The sequence below is a fragment of the Parasteatoda tepidariorum genome, chromosome 1, assembly GCF_982258835.1.
Source record: "Parasteatoda tepidariorum strain Cologne lab strain chromosome 1, Ptep-v5.0, whole genome shotgun sequence".
NCBI classification, from domain to species: Eukaryota; Metazoa; Arthropoda; class Arachnida; order Araneae; family Theridiidae; genus Parasteatoda; species Parasteatoda tepidariorum.
The window spans coordinates 123,473,946-123,490,134 of record NC_141755.1 but is presented as its reverse complement, the minus strand read 5'-3'; the positions used below and the strand labels follow the sequence as shown (position 1 = coordinate 123,490,134).

The window sequence follows — 16,189 nt, the reverse complement described above, 5'->3', positions numbered from 1 at the left end:
GAATTTGAGTCTCTTTGCATTATCTAAACCACGACAGATTTCCGTGGTCTTCTTCACTGTATAACGCAAATGAGGGTGAGTTCTTCACGAGGTTGTCCCTTTACTTAATCTAGAACTTCTCTTGTTTACGGCTGGCACAACAGTACTAAAAGTATCAAATTCCAGGAATTTTTTTTTAAACAAAAAAGACATATATATATATATATATATATATATATATATATATATATATATATATATATATATATATATATATATATATATATATATAAATTCTAGAAACACAAGTGATTAAAATTTTCAAAATGAGGAATCACATAGGGGCAGAGATTGACAAAAGCATGAAACTAAAGCACACAAAAAAAAACATTTTAAGAGAAAATTCAAGTAAAAATCAAATCATAACAGGTAAATTAATAAGCCGTGATTTAAAGTGTATCTTTCCTAACAAGAGGCAGCAAAAGGCCATCAGGATTCAGGGAGGTGCCTTGTTACCAAACAATTTTCTTATTATTTCCTCAATTTCCTTTTTTATTTTAGGGTTTGACCAATGCTGCTTTATAAACTCATAGGTGGTTTTTGAATGAAAAAATTTCTCTCTAATGTGCTTAGCTGGGAATTGATTTAAAAAGAAATTCCCCATGATCTTCGTCGTTTGAACTTTCGGGAGGAGCTCGAATGTGTGCCTTCCCTTTGTAAAGCTGTCACTCCATCTCTCCTGCCATTCAATCAATTTTTCGCGTTCCAAAGTTTTTCTTGCAGTCCGCCTGCTAGGATCTTCAAACAGCTCGACCGTTGATCTCTCACAGGCTAATTTGGCTAACCTATCAGCTTCCTCGTTGCCCATATGGCCTGCATGTGCTTTTATCTAATGTAAAACAATATTGTTTGTGAATTCTTGTTTAATTAAAAGGACTAAATACTCTTTAGAGTTGCTGTTTTCCAAAGCTTGCAGGCTAGACAGGGAATCCATATAAATTGAGATATTGTCTGTAATTCTTTGTTCTTTAATCCAACGAATCGACTGGAGAATGGCCCATAATTCAGCCTTAAACACGGAAACGTGATCAGAGATGCGAAAGGTTTTTCTTTCAACAGGTTCTCCCTCCGGATAGGCCACGAATGCGCATCCTGTCTTAAATTCATTGTTAACTAAAATTTTCGATCCATCTGTGAATAATTCTAGTCCTTTATAAGTAGGTAAATTTAGTTGATACTTTAAGTAAAACTTCTTCAGCCGGATGATAAATATAAGGTGTAGGTATTGGTTTATATGTTCTTCACGTTGAAAAATATTATTTAGTTGAGCTTCTACGTTTACTGCCATATCTAGAGGAATTGTCCCTGCAAGTACTTGGAGAGCGTCAGTAGATGCAGTCTTGTATGCCTTAGTGATAGATAGTAAAGAAGTTCTTTCCATTTTTTTTTCAATCTATTAATGATTCTTACCTGTTGGGAAAACCAAATTTCCTCTCCATAGAAGATAAGTTTCTGAGTGCTGTTTAGGTAGATGAATTTCCGAACATCCGGGCCAATCCCCCAGAGATTCTATTTAGTTTAGCTTGAAATTTAGTAACTTTGCAATAGATAAAGTCAAGGTGAGGCAACCAGGAAAGCTGATAATGCAATCTAAATCCCAGATAATCTATGGTTTCCCTCGTTGCAATGTCAGCCCCACAGAGTTTTATAGGTTACGGCCACTAATGTTCAACTCCGTAGCATTGTTATTTTGAACCCAATCCAGAAGACAAGAGAAGTCCTGGATCAAATATTGGGAGAAATTTGCTTTCGTGGAGGATTTTTTGGTGGAATTAACCCTCATTTGCGTTACATAGAGAGGAAGAGCACGAGAACCTCTCACGGTTAACCTGAAGGCAAGGGGACTCTAACCCATGATCTACTGAGGATGTTTCACGTCAGCACTGTGGTCGGCGCGAGCCTAACATTTTAGCATAAAATTTGAAGTAATTTACATGGTTGCTAAATGTTTTCATATTATTAAAATTTATTATTTCTCATACTCTCTTTTCCGCCAAAGCATTTGAAAGCTTAAAGCCAAGAAAAAGAGTCGGAAACAAAGAGAGGGCGATTAAAATAAATAAAAACATCCGCACTATTTAAGTCAAACTTTAAAATAAACTACACATACAATGTTTTTAATCCCTCCTTTGCTCTATTTGATCTCTAGCGATTTGTTCGTGCTTTTCAGTTTTTATGTTCCCTTAAGCTTGTTTTGTTTCATATCACGCAATAAAAAAGTTTTCTAAATATTTTTCCTCTTTTAACTTGTTAAGTAGCTAAATGTTTGAAGCATGTTTATCAAAAGACTGTGGGAATATAGCAGTAATCTACGATGTCAACCTTCATCTATGAAAAGGTATTCCATTATGGAATCGAGTTAACATGCCTTATATGAATTGGAATTATATTTTTGTAATGGTTGATACACTACAGTACTCCCCCACCAGTATTATATTTGTGATAGAATTTGACGAACGAATACGACTAGTTGTTTCATAGAGCTATATTAAGATCACCCTACTTTTGAGTGCTAATAGTGAAAGCTATATAAAGTTCACTGTCATGGTTGCCATGAGTGTATACAGGCCGACGCTCTGTGTGATCGAGACTGAGCAGTAACAGCACAGCGTCGTAGTCACAAGTAGCGAGTCAAGTGATCAATGTGGACTGTCTATCGAAGTAGGCATGTTCACATCGTAGTGGACGTTTCTGCCAACGTAGGCGTGTTTCGAACACGTCCAATGAACCGAAAGTCGCCAATGAGGGGAGTAGATCCCCACATCACGTCCGGATCACCAATGTGCCGCGTGGAGTTGTAATCGACAATATCAACCTTCATCTATGAAAAGGTACCCCATTACAGAATCGAGTTAACATGTCTTATATACTAGTGAATTGAAATAATATTTTTGTAGTGGTAGATACACTACAAGCCAAAGCATATTTTATATGTTTAGAACACTTGTGATCATAGATTTTAATCTACTTTAAAACATATCATAATTTTTAGTAATGTTTTAGCAGTGTTTATAAACAAATAAAAAATGCATATTTGAAAGTAAAGTTGCCGGAATTCTTATATTTCTTTACAAATTAACTTCATGAGGTGGCGGCCAAAAATGTGAGAAATTATGAAGGTGTGACTCTTTTTTCATTTCGTTATTCTATTTTCTATCACCCGGGAACCGAATAAATAATGCCTGGTTCTAATTTTTTCATTATTCTAAAATTGGAAAGTATTACATATTCTATTGGACATTGTACATCAAGAACTACACATTTTATAATGAAAAACAGTGAAAACATGTAATGTTTTATCGTTCAGAACATCATATTTTTAAAATTTAGGCACTAATTTTAAAGATGGTTTTATGCAATAATTTCTTTCTTGGATCAAATTTATTTGTAAATAATGAGATCTTATCTCTATTATAGTAAATAAACTTAAATAAAATATTTACCGTTCTATTTAAAATGGCGTGAGAATTGGTGGGTATCAGCTTAAATTTTAAAGGCAAGTAATGTCTTAGATCCCAAGTCAAAATTCTTGATGGTCCCATGGTTTATGTTGGTTTCAGTGCGATTCATGATGGTCCAACATCATTTGATGGTCACCATCATCCAACATTTTCCATTACGTGTTCATGTTTTTTGATATGTCAACAAACTTCCTTCATTCCATGATGGAAAATGCTACTTTAATACTATTGATGGTTAACCATCAAGAGAAGTTTGACTCTCATGGACCAACAATCCGTGATGGTTCCAACTATGCATTTCCATGGATGGTTTAATGGGAATTCTTGTTGGCTCTCAGGAATATGCCATTAAAACAATTTGGATTTTTTTTATGTTGGACCATGAGAGCCCGAATTCCTACATTAGGAGGATGGTTGTTCATGATCGTTCCAACGTTGGATTTCTTAGACACTGTGATGAAATTCGTGACGATTCAAGATGAAGAAACCATCAATGTACTAATGTAGCCAGTCATGTAATGAATTGAATGTACCCTGAAATTAGTTAAATGAATAATCAACATTGTCTCTTGCAAACATTTTATTATACAAAGACATATAAATACAAAGACATAACCTTAATCAATACAAATATTACACAAATTTCAATTTAATTTTAAAAATAATAAAAACAACAGAGAAATCATATCTTTGTCTACATAGAATCACTTGGAATAGCACAGAAGAGTTCTCCTGAAAGAGAGGATAATAAAATAAAAATTATGCAAATCGTATATTTTAAAAACATAAGTATTTTTGTGAAAATGAGCTTTTAAAACTAAAATTTCTATCGAAAAGTTTTTGCTTTTATCATTTCATTGATAAATTTTGACTCATCAAATTAGTCTTCAAATTAGTAACACCATGCAAAACATACACCTGTCTTATAATTTAGAAAGATTTTGAACATAAAATTCCTTTCTGAATGAAATTATTGAATATTGACTCACGAACCCATTAAGATTGACAACTAGTACATGAAAATCTAACTGTTAAATGAAAAGTTATTCAGGGTGTTTAATTTTGTGCTCACCTTTTCTCAGAAAATATTTAATTTTAAAAAACATGCAGTTTTTTCTTCATTAATTTTATGGTGCTCAATTTTATTGCATTTAATATTTAAAACAATTATGATATTCTAATGTAAATTATTGTTTCAAGGAAAGGTATAGAAGAAAAATTACTTTTAAATATATATTACTTACATGCACGAATGTATCAATAGTATTTCTTTTTCGCTTTACTTTTATGATTAAATTTTTAATTGTATACCCTTGACAAAAAAAATTTCAAAATTTACAACATTTTTCATATTAAAATAGGCATTAAAACAATAATATGTATTGAATTGAAACCATATGAAAAAAGGTTGCTCAAAATTTGCTAGTTAAAAAGGCAGATAATTTTACAATTCTGTAATAACTTTATAAATCAATAAATTCTTAAATTACTTTAATGGTGATGCTTTGTGAAATTAATATTTTCCTCATAAAAAAAACACAAAAACTAGATAAGAATAACGACAGATTTGACCAATGTCACGATTTCCGTAATGTCTTTATATAACTGGTATAGATGTAAGACAAAAAATGAAAAGTTTACATAAATATTAATAACATTGTTTACATCTCTGATGAAATTTCTTTTCTTCAAATTTTTTTATTAATTTAGTTCCTTCTTTTAACAAAAAATATTTGTTAAATACTCCATTACTATGCCTAGGAATAAAAAAGGGAAAGGTGCTTCCTAAAAAAAAAGGGTACACCGAGTTTTTAAAGGGCTTTTAATTAACACCGTAAATAGTTAACAAAATGTGTACTATTATGTAACAGCTGAATTCGATTCTTAACGACTGTAAAATTACCATCCTATACCTACTATTTTACATGTATATTTCAAAAAGTAGTTCTCACCCATTATCAAAATGAGAAAAATTTGTAGCTTACAAAGAAAAAAAACATGCTAATAGAAAATCATTGTGCAATAGAAAACATTGTGCAATAGAAAAAAATATTGTTATACTTGAAGGCTTTTTCCATAATTTAAACTATTAACTAATAAACGATTAATTAAAAATAAATATTGAAAGGTACATATTTTTAAAAAAAATATTCATTTCAAATTTTTTTAAAAAATCTTTTAATAAACTTATTGATACTAAAAAAATCTTTTAAAAATTTAACCAGTTGAGAATTAACAAAGTAAATATTTGTAATGGTATCTGAATCAAACTTATTAACACGAATAATTTTAAAAGTGTGTAATCATCATTTACACATTAAATTTTTTAAAAGGAATATTATCAGACAGTGTCGTCAAAGGGCAGTGAGGACGGTTGGCCCTTCTCGAGGAGGTACACTGCATTTTTATTTGATACAGAAAAATTAGTTGTCATTTTCTGTAGATTAGAATAGCAGGAGTTGCACATTAACCACTTTCAACATATACTTTTCGAATTCTAGCAAATAAACTCTGTAATAGGATACACACATTATGGGCCACAAATAAAAAGAAACAAAACTTATTTAAATCTAATGAATAATTCAGAGAAAAATTAGACTGAAAACATTTAAACCTGTTTGATTGCCCAAGGACAGGAGCGTTACAATGGGCGTTTCCTTATTATAGACTTTTTTCACTTTTTTTTTTTAAATTGCAGGCATTGGGGGGTTGTCCCATTGGCCACAGGAATGCCAGAACTACTACTTTCTTCTCGTTACCCAGTGGGCACCTGTGGTGAAGCAGGGTCGCCCACGTCACACAACCACAACCCGTTTATAGGGCGGAAAGTTAAAAAAGAATCTTTAAAAACTTCAACATTTCAATATGCAATTAAACTGGTTCTGATGTTTTTCATCTCGTTTAACTCATAAAATCGTAAGATTTCTATAATCTTTTTGCTTCTGTCGCACTTAAATGTTATTTTAGAGATTCCTAATGTGTTTACATTTTAAACTTCTGTTTCAAGAAAACTTTTTTGTTTTTAAAAAGGTAGGTGTATATATTTTTGCCAAATAAAAATATTTTGTACTATTGAAGAATAGATAAATAAGTGAAATGTAGGTGTTATTAACATTATTTCTTAGTTACCATAAATTAAATTTACTTACACATTTTATTAAGAATTTTTTAACTTTTACGGGGCATTTTATTTGCTTGGACTAAAAAATTGTTCTTATCGCAAAAATTTTTTCTACCAAATAATGTCTTAGAAGGCATTCAATATTGTACAGGTTAGTTTCAAGATGCTTCAAATCAGTACTTTGTCGTTACTTTTTTTTTTTCTCTTTAACCTACACGTTTTTAAGCTATGTTAACAAGGTAGGTTTTTAAATATGATTGTGTTTTCACAATCAAAATCTTACTGTACTCAATAAAATTTATAAATATAACACTTTTTTTCATTGAATAGGGAAGTGAACGATTAAAATGAAAATTAATAACCATTATTAAAATATAAAACTACATACAGTGACCAATCACTTCTGCGCCACCTCTTTTATGTGCCTTTTGCATATATACAAAGGTTTTCAAAGGCCCTTGATCATTATATAGGAAAATAATAATAATTATAATTCTTTATGCATCATTCAGAAAATAAATATTTCAATTCAGCACACAATTTTTTTTTAAAAGTCTAAAATTTTGATTTTATTTTTTGTTTAAATAGAAAAAAATAATCCCATTTTTTAGAAAAAGTTTTCAGTTTAAAGCAAATAAACAATCTTCGTTACAGATAAAAGGAAATAAGTTACTGGATCTAGTAATACAGTTCATTTTTCTTCCCTATGGGATTTTTTTCACCTTTATTGTTTCTAGGAAGACATTTTTTTATATGAATTTGAATAAGGTGTCTTATCTATCACACCACCCACATTGAAACCACCATATATACCACCCATATGCTTTCAAAATTTATCTAGCAGTGTCTTTCCCACCACCAATTAAAACGTTAGTTTTTGGTCAAGGAATGTAAAGCTATAGCGATTACTATTACTCAGTTTACGCGAAAACAGAGATGACAAAAACATTACTCGATATCATTAAAAACAATTAGAAGGTTTAGCCGCTATTCACGACTATTTGTAGTTTTATTCAGCTATTGAAACTTTTCTATCTAGCTTTTCTTATTTGTATGAACTTACTGTTTTTAAAATCTTATGGACTTTTTCTCTTGGTCCCAAAGACTGAAGCATAATGAGAATTCACTGTATTTTATAAATGAATTCGCTTAATACATTAAAATGTCCCTAATCCTTCTTTAAAATCATAATTCAAATAATAATAATTAAAATAATACTTCTCAAAATAATAAATTATTTATGCACATCAAAGATTCTGCAGATGATAAAAGTAATAAAACTTACAGAAATTCATGGTGGACTGGCACAGGTTTACCAACATTTGAAGAGCTAAAAGGGAAAAAAAGGGTCTTATTTTTATGTAAATATTAACTTGAGATATACAGTAAAAAAATTTTTCAGTAAACTTTTAGCAGAAATTTAAAAAACATTATACAACGGACACCCAGAAAGATTAAGTAAAAATTAGAATAATATTTTTTAGAAATTTGAATGAGAAAAATAACTTGCAGGCTACGAAATTTTATTAACAGAATCGTCATCAATAAAACAACAAAATTTTCTAAGTTCGCCTCTAGGATCACAAAATATAAGGTCAGCGTTTAAAATCTTCCAAAGAGTTAATTGAAATTTATTTTTTTATTTCCACTTAAAGATTCTCCACAAAAAATTATTGTAAATTTAGCTTTCGCTGAATCTGAAGCTTTTCTTATGTGCATGAACTTACTGTTTTTAAAATCTTATACACTTTTTCTCTTGGTCCCAAAAACTGATGCATAAGGGAGAATTCACTGCACTTTATAAATAAATTTGCTTTATACATTAAAATGTCCCTAATTCTTCTTTAAAATCATAATTCAAGTAATAATAATTAAAATACTACTTCTCAAAGTACCTAATATTAAATTAATTATGTACAGATTCTGCATATGATAAAATTTAAAAAACTTACTGAAATTCATGGTGGACTGGCACAGGTTGAAAAGCTAAAAGGAAAAAAAAGGTCATATTTTTATGTAAATATTACCTTGTATACAGTAAAAATATTTTACGGTAAACTCTTAGCAGAAATTTAAAAAGTATTACCCAATGGACACCCAGAAAGATTAAATAAAAATTAAAATATTTTTTAGAAATTAGAATGAGAAAAATAACTTGTAGGCCAGGAAATTTAGAATGAGAAAAATAACTTTTTGACCAGGAAATTTTATTAACAGAATTGTCAACAATAAAAAAAAACACAAAATATAAGGTTAGCATTGAAAATCTTCCTAAGAGTTAATTGAAATTTATTTTTTTATTCCCACTAATAGATTCTCGGCAAAAAATTATTGTAAATTTAGCTTTTGCTGAATCTGAAGCTCTTCTTATTTGCATGAACTTACTGTTTTTTAAATCTTATACACTTTTTCTCTTGGTCCCAAAGACTGGTGCATAAGTGAGAATTCACTGTACTTTATAAATGAATTCGCTTAATACATTAAAATGTCCTTAATCCTTCTTTAAAATCATAATTCAAATAATAATAATTAAAATATTACTTCTCAAAATAATATTAAATTATTTATGCACATCAAAGATTCTGCAGATGATGAAAAAAAAAATAAGTTAATTGATAAATCATTTTAACTATTAATAAATTTAAAAATTTGTATCAGGGGAATTGGTTGGTAATAGTTGCTTTTCTCAATTTAATTTATGTAAAATAGAACAGTTTCACATAAAAGTCATTTTTGAAATTTAATTTATTTTGAAAAAAACTTTTCAAATTGATTATAATCAAATTTTTGTCGTTTCCATATGGTTCGCCCCCTAGTACAATAATTTAAAATATGTGCGTTTAAACCCTCACTTTGCTGTGGTCAGACTGACAGGCAAACAACAACTATTTTGCTCAAGCCAAAACAGATTATGAAAATAAAATAAGAAAATTATCAATAAAAAAAAGCGGCTAGATTTTTTCGTTAAGCCGTGTTTCAAACTACTCGTAAATTTACGTTTAAATTAGTGTTCAATGGAATCTAATATTAAAGCATATTGTGTCTAATAAACTATTATTAAGCTCAAGCCAAAACAGATTATGAAAATAAAATAAGAAAATTATCAATAAAAAAAAGCGGCTAGATTTTTTCGTTAAGCCGTGTTTCAAACTACTCGTTAATTTACGTTTAAATTAGTGTTCAATGGAATCTAATATTAAAGCATATTGTGTCTAATAAACTATTATTAATAATTATATTAGTCTAGCACTTCCATACAAAGCTCAATATAAGGATTTGATATTTAGTTTAAGAAAAAAAAAAATTCCTTTAAGTGATAAGATGTAAGTTGTCAATGGAATAAGAGTTGAATTTGGAGCACTTCAGCTACTTGGAAAGTGAAGTTGATGAGAACAGAGACGCAGTACTTCACTCAGTTGGAAAATAGTAGAAATTTCAATTGCAAGTTACCATTGTTACAAACATGAAAGCGAGATAATTCAATAAATAATAAATACATTAAGTAATAAAACTTACAGAAATTCATGGAGGACTGGCACAGGTTTTCTAACATTTAAAGAGGTAAAAGAAAAAAAAAGGTCTTACTTTCATGTGAATATTAACTTGAGATATACAGTAAAAAAAATTTCGCTTAACTTTCAGCAAAAATTTAAAAAGCATTACACAACGGGCACTCAAAACGTTTGAATGAAAATTAGAATAATATTTTTCAGAAATTAGAATGAGAAAAATAACTTGTAGGTCAGGAAATTTTCTTAACAGAATTGTCAACAATAAAACAACAAAATTTTCTAAGTTCGGCTCTAGGATCACAAAATATAAGGTTAGCATTGAAAATCTTTCAAGGAGTTAATTGAAAAACTTTTATTTCCACTGAAAGATTCTCTGCAAAAAATTATTATAAATTTAGCTTTCAGTGATTTGGAAGCAGTTATAACTTGTTTTCTCAATAGAATACAAGTTAAATTTGAAGCACCTCGGCTACTTCGAAAGTGGTCAAACATCCTTTTAAGAAGTTGTACTTGTAAATAAAATGGTATTATATTCTGTCTATAGCGGTCAGGAAATGATTGTAATTTAAATTGTCAACAAGTACAGAGCTCCTGTAGATTTTAGTACTCTAACTAGTCGAAAAGTAGAAATTTTGATCGCATGTTACCAATACGAGTGCGAGTTCATTAAATTAATAATAAACACAGCAAGAAATAAGAAAACCTATAGAAATTCATGGAGAGCGCTAACAGGTTTTCTAACATTTTTAAAACTAATAGAAAAAGAGTTGTTTGTTATTTTTATTGAGTATGAATTTTGTTTTCATATTGTATTGAACTTTTATATATTTTTGTAATCCCTATAAAAATCGGGCACTATTTTATATGAATATTAACTTGAAATTCACAATAAAAACATTATTCACTTAACTCTTAACAAAAATTATGAAGTAACTTAACATTGATTTCAAAATATAAAAGAATTTTGTAATATATTTTTTTTGTATAAGTGGGGTTAGCCAATATACAATTAAGTATGAGCAACTGCGTGCTTAAAAACTTTCCATAATCTATATTTTTTTTAGGTTGTTTAAGAATTCACAGCACGATTCTTCGCAATTATTTATATTAACATGTACAAATAAATTTTTCATCTTAATTTAAACTATTTAGTATAAATTATTAAACCTTTACCTATTTTTACACTTGAATTTAGCTCAAAAATTTCATTAAAATGAAATACATATAACAGAAACAATTTTTAATATTACTAACAGCAATTAGTTAACTAAAATCTAAATATTATTTAACATAAAGAAATAAGTTTTAATGAAAATTCTTGATTATTATACAAACCTATTTTCATAATATACTTAGATAAACCTGATTTATATCATATGCTACAACATATTATGAATTGCACTTAAAGAGTCATCATACAACAGAATTTATATTTGTTTTTGGCGTGCTACTGCTCGATTGTCGCTAAAAATTTGGCGGCGATCTTGGTGTTGATAAAACATTTGTCTGTACATTTTCATTGAATTAAATTTAATATTTTTTATTATTCTATCTTAGAAAGGTGTTAATTATGATGTATTATTTGAATAAAGATGATTGCCAATCTAAAACATAGCGCCAAAACAGCACTTCAAACACGGTTCTTTGTAAACCGAAATCTGCACGTCGTAAACATATTTGAACAATAGTAAATCAAAAATGATTAAAATAATAACTTCAATGTAATAGAAAAATATAAAACCTTACCTTTTTTGAAAATTATAAGAATCCAACGTGCTTCTTTTTCTAAACAATAAATTCACAGTTACTCGCTCGACCGCTTCACTGGCGGCAGCAGACAACTTTAACTTGGTGGCCCATTGGGTAGATTCAGACTGACGGGATGCGGCTGTTTGTAATGTACAGGCCCAACACTTCCTACAATGTTGGCAAAAGTTCATAGGGTGGCCCAGCAATCAACCCAGCTGACAGTAATTTGCACCTTCACTTTTCAATCAGTACCGTCAGTAATTTCGAAGATGGCCAGAACTTATGTTTTTGCTGGGCAATGTTGCTACTCATAATCACCATCATAAATCAGTCAGATCCATTCCATGATGGAAAATGGTACTATAATGGTTAACCATCAAGAGAAGTTTGACTCTCATGGACCCACTACGATCCGTGATGGTTCATGATGGTAAAAACTATGCATTTCCATGATCGTTTAATGGGAATTCTTATTGATTCAACAGCAATATATCATCAAAACAATTGTTTTTTTTTTAAACGGTAGACCATCACAACTCAGTCCGAATTCCTACATTAAGATGGTTGTTGTTCATGATCATCTTAACATTGGAAGACACTATGAACCGAAAAATCTCTTGATTATTTTATAAAGGGTAATATAATTAAGAAAAGAGTTCTTTGTCAGGAACTAGTTATTTTATGATCATCTGAAGTGTTTCAAAATTATTTTGCATTTGTTAATGTATATAGTGCTTAAAAATATTTTTTGAGTGCTTAAAAAGTACTTAAGAGGTGCTTATTTTTTGTTGAAAGATTTGGCTACGCATCCTGTGATAGGAACTTTAAGAAAAGTAAAAAATTTAGTTTTATTGCTGTTAGTAATATGAATAGAAAATATATGAGAGAAGTTAAAAATAGGAACAAATTAAAAAAAAAGGATAAAAACTGTTGCTAACAGCTTAGTATTTTACGACTCCTATGTTTACGGAAAAGACTTCTCGATTTAAAATTGCTTTCATAGTTAAGAAATTCACAAAGGATTATGTCTCGTAATAGACAAATAACTTTTTTAATAGTACATTTATTAATGGTGCAATATTTTGAAAACATTGTAGAAGTGAGTAGTTGGCAGAATAAATATACTAATAAAAGTAATAACTCAATGAAAAAGAACTAATAAAGCAAATTATTTCTGATTTAAAATATTGACGTGAGTTATTGAAAAAAATGGTGTTGTCCATGAAATGTTAGACTAAAAAGAGGACTTGCTTTCCTCGAAATAATGAAATCTTTCATGGTAAAACGAATTTTTTTTAACCAATTAAAGAATTTGATTCATTTTTGAAAGATCATATTGAAAATTAAGAAATAAATTTGACCAAAACAGTGTGTAAAAAATTTCCACAGACAATGAGGAAGGTTCTAATTACCTAAAGTAATCGACTGAACCAATCTAAACATTTTATTTGTAGATTCTACACTACATTTCTCCCATATAGACCTATTGCCCCATAAATACTAAAGTTACACAAAATTTTTAAAGTATATCTTGTGATACACATAACAAACTGTGAATCCGGATCTACTTTTTCAAAACTTAAATCACTCCAAAAAAAAAAAATTTGAACTGACATGTTAAAAAAAAGGCAGAATATTTTGACCTTTTTATCAATAGAGTGACGAATGATAATATATATATTAAGTTTATGTTTCTTATTAATTCCAAAAACTTTTATTCAAGACTAGCAATACGATACAAAGAAGGGGAAAAAAAAAAACAGAAATAATTATTTGAACGAGTAGCGAAAAGGAACAGTCGTACCAACCTTAAATTTAAAGTATTCTAAATTTTTTATTTTTGGCTTACCAAAATTGTTTTTTTGGGGGGATGTAATACAAGAATTATAAATACTTTTGTATTAATAAAAGCATTAAAACTCTTTCGTTTTCATAAAATGTCTTTGTTAAGGAATAAGCATAGAGATATTCAAGGCTGAAAACATACCATTGAATTATAATTGGATTTATATTTCCCTCCCTATATAGTCCCTCTTTCACATCCATATTAGGAAGCATTAAATGATTTTCCTTAATGCGTAAGGTTACAAGACTTAGCCTTTTTACTCATTTTCTATTAGTATTTAATGCGGGAACGATGGTTTTCGCATGTTTCTTGCTGAATAATGTGTTCCTTGTAAGATCTGACCGAACCATCCGGAGCTTTGTCCACACCCCCTCCCTTGTGGAGTGTGGATGTGAACTGTTATAACCACCAGCCTACCTTTGAATAAACCTTTTGAGAACGTATGTGCTTTACGACTGAATTATTCAAGCTGAATACAGCAATGATAACAAGGATGTAGCCCTGTTATTATATATAAATATTGAAGTTGGCAAGCAAGAGTGTCTGGTTTAAAGCAAGTTAAATCAGTCATAAAATCTCAAGAAATTAACTATGAAAAAAGATATAAATATACAAAAAAAAAGGGTTCACGGAATTTTTGTGATAAAATATCTTCAACATTATGTAGTAGAATAGTAAAAGTTTTAGAATTTACTTAAACTATTTGTTTTTTGAATTTCAGCAAGGAATAAATTAAAGCTTGTTTTAGTACAGAAAACTTTTATGTAAAATGTTCTTATTAGGTTCGGGTATAAAATAAATTTGGCTCTTATAATAACTGTCTCTTTTTGTTTCAAGTATTTGGGTTTTTACAGAAATATAAACAAAGTTTGTAAAAACTAAATTACGATGTGTTGAGTAACTGGTTGTGTTTTGGGTTAATTCGTTCATTTTTATTAAGTAGGAATTTAATAGATTTGTCTTGATAATTACCGAATTTATTTATGTTAGTTTTATAATCTAAACCTTCAAACTGATAAGCCGTAATAAATTTACCAGTGTACCTATACATGATATAAAGCTAAAAGAAAATTACTATTTACCTTAGATTTTAATGATAGAATCAGCACAAGATAAATCTTAATTTATTCTCTTATTCTGTAACTTACACTATTGCTACTATTTTATCAAATTTTGATAAATTGTTAAAGCATGCAGATCTATGTGAGGAGAAGAAGTTCAGTATTCCAAAAAATGAAGTTCTTAAAGCATGGTCTGAAATTACAAGAACCTTGAAACAAATAGATTTCGCAAGGATGAGAGGAGTTTTAAATGTTTTGGAAACAAAACTGTACCATGCAAGAAATAGTCTGTTCGAAAAATTGATAGCTGCAGAGTGACAACTGATGTTAAGCAGAAAACGATTGAAAATCCACCAAAACAGTTGAGACGACAGTTTGCTTAAAAAAATCGAAGTGAAAATTAACGCCTAGTAATGAAACTAGTTTAAGAAATAGGAAACCAGGTTGCTGTATAATTTAGAAAACCTAAAGTATTATCTGGATGATATGGAAATAATGTAGAGGTACATACTTGCTTGCTAAAAGTGAAGCATTGGTAGATAGCATGATGAAAAAGAAAACGGAAAAACAAGCGGAGGTAAACTACATAAGCCAATCAGCGAGAAAATGGCATACCAGCATCTAGTGACATTATATATAAAGTAGAAAACAAAAAACGAATTAAACATCAAGATGCAGGTAGAGTTATAAAACGCAAAATGATGGTTAAAGAAGATACTAAGGAAAATGACAAATAAAGGGTAGTCTCTGAATAACAAAGAAAAGATCATAAAATCCAATTTGGTCCATTTGTCAGTGCTGCGCTTGCAGACGTAAAACTTACCTGTCTTCGAATTGGTCACACCCGGTTGACACACTTTCATTTTCTGTTTGAAGAATCTCCCCTCCTCAATGCAATAACCAATCGTTTCATGTGCTTTGGGAGTTCGATTTTATGGATACAAGATTTGCTGGATGGCAAAAGATAAGTAGAAATATAAGGTCAAACTTTAAGTGCTCTAGTCTCTAAAAGTATAAAAAAAAAGTTTTTAGTCTCTAGATTTACAACGAAAAAATACGGTAACTAAAATATGAGGGTCTAAAAAATGAGAAGAATAAAAAAATTAAAAAAACGTTAACAAAAATGATGATGGATCAAAAAAGTAGTCGGTATATGAAGAAAAATTTGCGAATTTGAAACACTTACTTAAAAAGATATAGAAAAAACTCGATGTTGGGGGCATGATAGTTAGGACAATAAATGCCGAGATGTAAAATTAAATATCTCATTGTCGGGGTTGAAAAATTTTGCGCCCGAACCAGTAAAAAAAAATTATAATCTAGATGATTAATGTAGACGAAAAATGTAGATTTAGAAAATAGATGATGGAAGTATAAAAAAAATGTCGAGAAAATTCTGG

General features: G+C 29.5%; 1 long non-coding RNA gene across 5 annotated transcripts; it reads right to left on the bottom strand.

The window, feature by feature from the left end:
- Positions 1-4,062: 4,062 nt before the first annotated feature.
- On the bottom strand, positions 4,063-15,606 carry LOC147816869 (uncharacterized). 5 transcript variants are annotated; one of them, XR_015429379.1, is made up of 5 exons: positions 11,880-15,606; positions 10,138-10,167; positions 8,574-8,607; positions 7,907-7,951; positions 4,063-4,232 (listed from the first exon to the last, which is right to left on the bottom strand). It is a non-coding gene; the product is annotated as an uncharacterized LOC147816869 (long non-coding RNA). The 5 variants fall into 5 exon arrangements; XR_015429386.1 differs by lacking the exon at positions 11,880-15,606 and adding an exon at positions 11,469-11,873; XR_015429381.1 differs by lacking the exon at positions 10,138-10,167.
- Positions 15,607-16,189: the final 583 nt, after the last annotated feature.